This window comes from Arachis stenosperma, chromosome 10, assembly GCF_014773155.1.
Source record: "Arachis stenosperma cultivar V10309 chromosome 10, arast.V10309.gnm1.PFL2, whole genome shotgun sequence".
In the NCBI taxonomy this organism is placed as follows: domain Eukaryota; kingdom Viridiplantae; phylum Streptophyta; class Magnoliopsida; order Fabales; family Fabaceae; genus Arachis; species Arachis stenosperma.
Window position 1 is genome coordinate 82064746 of NC_080386.1, and position 7823 is coordinate 82072568.

General features: G+C 38.9%; 1 non-coding gene across 1 annotated transcript; it reads left to right on the forward strand.

Moving 5' to 3' along the window:
- Positions 1-276: 276 nt before the first annotated feature.
- Positions 277-384, forward strand: LOC130959040 (small nucleolar RNA R71). The gene has a single exon (XR_009078137.1). It is a non-coding gene; the product is annotated as a small nucleolar RNA R71 (small nucleolar RNA).
- The last annotated feature ends 7439 nt before the right edge of the window (positions 385-7823 follow it).

Here is a 7823-nt window from a genome sequence, read left to right on the forward strand (position 1 = left end):
AATCAAATTGACTTGCTGAGTCAATATTTTATTCTGAGCCAATATGGCATTCAAAGTATCAATCTCAAGAACTCCTTTCTTCTGATTAGTCCCATTGTTCACAGGATTCCTTTCAGAAGTGTACATGAATTGGTTATTTGCAACCATTTCAATTAGCTCTTGAGCTTCTGTAGGCGTCTTCTTCAGATGAAGAGATCCTCCAGCAGAGCTATCCAAAGACATCTTGGATAGTTCAGAGAGACCATCATAGAAAATACCTATGATGCTCCATTCAGAAAGCATATCAGAGGGACACTTTCTGATCAATTGTTTGTATCTTTCCCAAGCTTCATAGAGGGATTCTCCTTCCTTCTGTCTGAAGGTTTGGACTTCCACTCTAAGCTTACTCAATTTTTGAGGTGGAAAGAACTTTGCCAAGAAGGCATTGACTAGCTTTTCCCAAGAGTTCAGGCTTTCTTTAGGTTGTGAGTCCAACCATGTCCTAGCTCTGTCTCTTACAGCAAAAGGGAATAGCATTAGTCTGTAGACCTCAGGGTCAACCCCATTAGTCTTGACAGTGTCACAGATTTGTAAGAATTCAGCTAAGAACTGATGAGGATCTTCCAATGGAAGTCCATGGAACTTGCAATTCTGTTGCATTAGAGAAACTAATTGAGGCTTAAGCTCAAAGTTGTTTGCTCCAATGGCAGGGATAGAGATGCTTCTCCCATAGAAGTCGGGAGTAGGTGCAGTAAAGTCACCCAACACCTTTGGTGGACGAAATTGTGATCAACAATATTGGCTCTTTGGTATGTACACAAAAACTATTGTGAGAGGAATCATTATTATGGCACTGGTTGAATTCACAACTCCGTTCAACTAACCAGCAAGTGTACTGGGTCGTCCAAGTAATAAACCTTACGTGAGTAAGGGTCGATCCCACAGAGATTGTTGGTATGAAGCAAGCTATGCTCACCTTGCAAATCTCAGTTAGGCAGATTAAAATTGTTTATGGTTTCAGAAATAGAAATAAGAAAATAGATGATATATAATAAAAGGGATAGAACACTTATGCAGATTCATTGGTGGGAATTTCAGATAAGCATATGGAGATGCTGTATGGCTCAAGGACGCCTGCTCTCCTACTGTTTCAACTCAATCCTTCTTACTCCTTTCCATGGCAAGCTGTGTATAGGGGTTCACCATCAGCGGTGGCTACTTTCAATCCTCTCGGGAAAATGGTCCTCTGCGGCTGTCACTCGCATGGCTAATCGTCTGGAGGCATCACCCATGGTTGATGGCTACATCCCATCCTCGCAGTGAAAACTACGCTCACGCACTCTGTCACAGCACGGCTAATCACTGGTTGGTTCCTGCGCCTACTGGAATAGAATCCCTTGATTCTTTTGCGCTTGTCATCACGCCCAGCACTTGCAAGTCTGAAGCACGTCACAGTCATTCACTACCGAAATCCTACTCGGAATACCACAGACAAGGTTAGACTTTTCGGATTCCCAGGATCCTACTCGGAATACCACAGACAAGGTGAGACTTTCCGGATCCTCATAAATGCCGCCATCTATCTAGCTTATACCACGAAGATTCTGTTGGGGAATCTAAGAGATACACATTCAAGCTCGGTTGCATGTAGAACGGAAGTGGTTGTCAATCACGCGCGTTCATAAGTGAGAATGATAATGATGGTTATCTAATCATCACATTCATCATGTTCTTGGGTGCGAATGAATATCTTGGAATAAGAATAAGAGAGAATTGAATAAAAGAAACTAGAATTGCATTAATACTTGAGGTACAGCAGAGCTCCACACCCTTAATCTATGGTGTGCAGAAACTCCACCGTTAAAAATACATAAGCAAAAGGTTCAGGCATGGCCGAATGGCCAGCCCCCTAAAACGTGATCAATAGCCTCTTAGGATGAAGAATAAAACAAAACTGAGACCAAAGATGTAACGTGGTCAAAAAGACATCTAATACAATAGTTAAATGTTCTATTTATAATAAACTAGCTCCTAGGGTTTACATGAGTAACTAATTGATGCATAAATCCACTTCCGGGGCCCACTTGGTGTATGCTTGGGCTGAGCTTGATCAATCCACGAGCTGAGGCTTCTCTTGGAGTTGAACTCCGAGTTATGACGTGTTTTGGGCGTTCAACTCCGGATCATGACGTTTTTCTGGCGTTTAACTCCAGACAGCAGCATGAACTTGGCGTTCAACGCCAAGTTACGTCGTCAACAAGCGCTTCTTTAATGTCAATAGCTTGACAGTGGCTCTCATGGAGCCACAAGGTGATCAGGTCAATGTTGTATAGTTGTCCACACCAAACTTAGAGTTTGGATATAGGATTTTAACACCAAACTTAGAGTTTGGTTGTGGCCTCACAACACCAAACTTAGAGTTTGGCTGTGAAGGCTCTTCTTGACTCTGAACTGAGAGAAGCTCTTCATGCTTACTCTCTTCTGTCACAGAGGGATGGCCATGTGCTTTAAACATAAGGTATTCTTCATTCAATTGAAGAACTAATTCACCTCTGTTGACATCTATCACAGCTCCTGCTGTGGCTAGGAAAGGTCTTCCAAGGATGATGCAATCATCTTCTTTCTTCCTAGTGTCTAAGATTATGAAATCAGCAGGGATGTAAAGGCCTTCAACCTTTACTAGCACGTCCTCTACTATTCCATAAGCTTGCCTTAATGGTTTGTCTGCCAGTTGTAATGAGAACAAGGCAGGTTGTACCTCAATGATTCCCAGCTTCTCCATTACAGAGAGTGGCATAAGATTGATCCCTGACCCCAGATCACACAGAGCTTTTGCAAAGGTCATGGTGCCTATGGTACAAGGTATTAAGAACTTGCCAGGATCTTGTTTCTTTTGAGGTAGAATTTTCTGAATCCAAGTATCCAGTTCATTAATGAGCAAGGGAGGTTCACTTTCCAAGGTCTCATTACCAAACAACTTGGCATTCAGCTTCATGATAGCTCCTAAATATTGAGCAACTTGCTCTCCAGTTACATCTTCATCCTCTTCTGAGGAAGAATAGTCTTCAGAGCTCATGAATGGCAGAAGGAGGTTTAATGGAATCTCTATGGTCTCTAAATGAGCCTCAGATTCCTCTGGATCCTTAATAGGAGACTCCTTCTTGCTTGAGGGACGTCCCAGGAGGTCTTCCTCACTAGGATTTTCGTCCTCCTCCTCCCTTGTGCATTCGGCCATATTGACTATGTCAATGGCTTTGCACTCTCCTTTTGGATTCTCTTCTGTATTACTTGGGAGAATACTGGGAGGAGTTTCAATGACTTTCTTACTCAGCTGGCCCACTTGTGCCTCCAGATTTCTAATGGAGGATCTTGTTTCATTCATGAAACTGAAAGTGGCCTTTGACAGATCAGAGACTACATTGGCTAAATTAGAAGTGTTTTGTTCAGAATTCTCTGTCTGTTGCTGAGAAGATGATGGATATGGCTTACTATTGCCCAGCCTATTACGTCCACCATTGTTAAAGCCTTGTTGAGGTTTTTGTTGATCCTTCCATGAGAAATTTGGATGATTTTTCCATGATGAGTTATAGGTGTTTCCATAAGGTTCACCCATGTAATTAACTTCTGCCATGGCAGGGTTCTCAGGATCATAAGCTTCTTCAGAAGCTGCCTCTCTAGTACTGTTAGATGCATGTTGCAATCCATTCAGATTTTGAGAGGTCATGTTGACCTGTTGAGTCAACACTTTGTTCTGAGCCAATATGGCATTCAGAGTATCAATTTCAAGAACTCCTTTCTTTTGAGGTATCCCATTGTTCACGGAATTCCTTTCAGAAGTGTACATGAATTGGTTGTTTGCAACCATGTCAATGAGTTCTTGAGCCTCTTCAGGCGTTTTCTTCAGGTGAATAGATCCACCTGCAGAATGGTCCAATGACATTTTCGAAAATTCAGAGAGACCATAATAGAATATATCTAAAATGGTCCATTCTGAAAACATGTCAGATGGACATCTTTTGGTCAGCTGCTTGTATCTTTCCCAAGCTTCATAGAGGGATTCACCATCTTTTTATTTGAAGGTTTGAACATCCACTCTCAGCTTGCTCAGCTTTTGAGGAGGAAAGAATTTATCCAAGAAAGCAGTGACCAGCTTATCCCATGAGTCCAGGCTATCCTTAGGTTGTGAATCCAACCATATTCTAGCTCTGTCTCTTACAGCAAAAGGGAAAAGCATGAGTCTGTAGACTTCAGGATCAACTCCATTCGTCTTTACAGTCTCACAGATCTGCAAGAACTCAGTTAAAAACTGATAAGGATCTTCAGATGGAAGTCCATAAAACTTGCAGTTTTGTTGCATTAAAGCAACTAGTTGAGGCTTAAGCTCAAAGTTGTTGGCTCCAATGGCAGGAATGGAGATGCTTCTTCCATCAAACTTGGACGTTGGCTTTGTGAAGTCACCAAGCATTCTCCTTGCATTATTATTATTTTCGGCTGCCATCTCCTTCTCTTGTTCGAAAATTTCTGAAAGGTTGTTTCTGGATTGTTGTAATTTAGCTTCTCTTAATTTTCTCTTCAGAGTCCTTTCAGGTTCTGGATCAATTTCAACAAGAGTGCCTTTATCCTTGTTCCTGCTCATATGAAAGAGAAGAAGACAAGAAAAGAAAGAGGAATCCTCTATGTCACAGTATAGAGATCCCTTTGTGTTAGTAGAAGAAGAAAGGGGTAGAAGAATGAAGAATGAGATTCGGATTTTTGGATGAAGAGAGGTGAAGAGAAGTGTTAATAATTAAATAATTAAATAGAAGAAGAAAAGAGGAGGGAGATTTCGAAAATAATTTTTGAAAAGGAGTTAGTAATTTTCGAAAATTGGATATAAAATGTAATTAAAATTAAAACATAAAACAATTAATTAATTAAAAAGAACTTTTGAATAAGGGGTGAGATATTTTCGAAAATTAGAGAGGGAAAAGTAGTTAGGTGGTTTGAAAAAGATAAGAAACAAACAAGAAGTTAGTTAGTTGATTGAAAAAGATTTGAAATCAAAATTGAAAAAGATAGGAAGATAGTAAGTTAGATAAGATATTTTTGAAATCAAATTTTGAAAAAGATAAAATATTTTTTTGAAAAAGATCAAATAAAAGATAAAAAGATTTAATTTAAAAATTTTAAAATTATTTACTTTACTAACAAGAAACTACAAGATAAGATTCTAGAACTTAAATATTGAACCTTTCTTAACAAGAAAGTAACAAACTTCAAATTTTTGAATCAATCACATTAATTATTAGTGAATTTTCGAAAATTAGATGTAAAGATAAGAAAAAGATTTTGAAAATAATTTGAAAAATATTTTTGAATTTTTCGAAAAATAGAAAAAATGAAAAAGATATGATTTTTGAAAAAGATTTTGAAAAGATAAGATTTTTAAAATTGAAATTTTGACTTGACTTGTAAGAAACAACTAATTTTTTTGATTTTTGAATTTTTAATTATGAGAGAGAAAAACAACAAAAATACTCAATGCATGAAATTTTTAGATCAAAACCATGAATGCATGCAAGAATGCTATGAATGTCAAGATGAACACCAAGAACACTTTGAAGATCATGATGAACATCAAGAACATAATTTTGAAAAATTTTTTGATGCAAAGAAAACATGCAAGACACCAAACTTAGAAATCTTTAATGCATGGAAGATATGAATGCAAAAATGCATATGAAAAACAAGAAAAGACACAAAACAAGAAATCATCAAGATCAAACAAGAGGACTCATCAAGAACAACTTGAAGATCATGAAGAACACTATGAATGCATGGGATTTTCGAAAAATGCAAGAAAAATCTTTAAAGCATGCAATTGACACCAAACTTAAAAATTGACTCAAGACTCAAACAAGAAACACAAAATATTTTTGGTTTTTATGATTTTCTAATTTTTTTGGATTTTTATTAAAATTTTTTTCGAAAATAAAGTTTGTAAAAACGAAAAAGAAAAGAGAAAAAAAAATTTTAAAAAAGATTTTTGAAAAGAAAATTACCTAATTTGAGCAACAAGATGAACCGTCAGTTGTCCATACTCGAACAATCCCCGGCAACGGCGCCAAAATCTTGGTGGACGAAATTGTGATCAACAATATTGGCTCTTTGGTATGTACACAAAAACTATTGTGAGAGGAATCATTATTATGGCACTGGTTGAATTCACAACTCCGTTCAACTAACCAGCAAGTGTACTGGGTCGTCCAAGTAATAAACCTTACGTGAGTAAGGGTCGATCCCACAGAGATTGTTGGTATGAAGCAAGCTATGGTCACCTTGCAAATCTCAGTTAGGCAGATTAAAATTGTTTATGGTTTCAGAAATAGAAATAAGAAAATAGATGATATATAATAAAAGGGATAGAACACTTATGCAGATTCATTGGTGGGAATTTCAGATAAGCATATGGAGATGTTGTATGGCTCAAGGACGCCTGCTCTCCTACTGCTTCAACTCAATCCTTCTTACTCCTTTCCATGGCAAGCTGTGTATAGGGGTTCACCATCAGCGGTGGCTACTTTCAATCCTCTCGGGAAAATGGTCCTCTGCGGCTGTCACTCGCATGGCTAATCGTCTGGAGGCATCACCCATGGTTGATGGCTACATCCCATCCTCGCAGTGAAAACTACGCTCACGCACTCTGTCACAGCACGGCTAATCACTGGTTGGTTCCTGCGCCTACTGGAATAGAATCCCTTGATTCTTTTGCGCTTGTCATCACGCCCAGCACTTGCAAGTCTGAAGCACGTCACAGTCATTCACTACCGGAATCCTACTCGGAATACCACAGACAAGGTTAGACTTTCCGGATTCCCAGGATCCTACTCGGAATACCACAGACAAGGTGAGACTTTTCGGATCCTCATAAATGCCGCCATCTATCTAGCTTATACCACGAAGATTCTGTTGGGGAATCTAAGAGATACACATTCAAGCTCGGTTGCATGTAGAACGGAAGTGGTTGTCAATCACGCGCGTTCATAAGTGAGAATGATAATGATGGTTATCTAATCATCACATTCATCATGTTCTTGGGTGCGAATGAATATCTTGGAATAAGAATAAGAGAGAATTGAATAAAAGAAACTAGAATTGCATTAATACTTGAGGTACAGCAGAGCTCCACACCCTTAATCTATGGTGTGCAGAAACTCCACCGTTAAAAACACATAAGCAAAAGGTTCAGGCATGGCCGAATGACCAGCCCCCTAAAACGTGATCAATAACCTCTTAGGATGAAGAATAAAACAAAACTGAGACCAAAGATGTAACGTGGTCAAAAAGACATCTAATACAATAGTTAAATGTTCTATTTATAATAAACTAGCTCCTAGGGATTACATGAGTAAGTAATTGATGCATAAATCCACTTCCGGGGCCCACTTGGTGTATGCTTGGGCTGAGCTTGATCAATCCACGAGCTGAGGCTTCTCTTGGAGTTGAACTCCGAGTTATGACGTGTTTTGGGCGTTCAACTCCGGATCATGACGTTTTTCTGGCGTTTAACTCCAGACAGCAGCATGAACTTGGCGTTCAACGCCAAGTTACGTCGTCAATTTCCGAATAAAGTATGGACTATTATATATTGCTGGAAAGCCCTAGATGTCTACTTTCCAACGCCGTTGAGAGCGCGCCAATTGGAGTTCTGTAGCTCCAGAAAATCCATTTCGAGTGCAGGGAGGTCAGATTCCAACAGCATTAGCAGTCCTTTTGTCAGCCTTTTTCAGAGTTTTGCTCAAGTTCCTCAATTTCAGCCAGAATTTACTTGAAATCACAGAAAAACACACAAACTCATAGTAAAG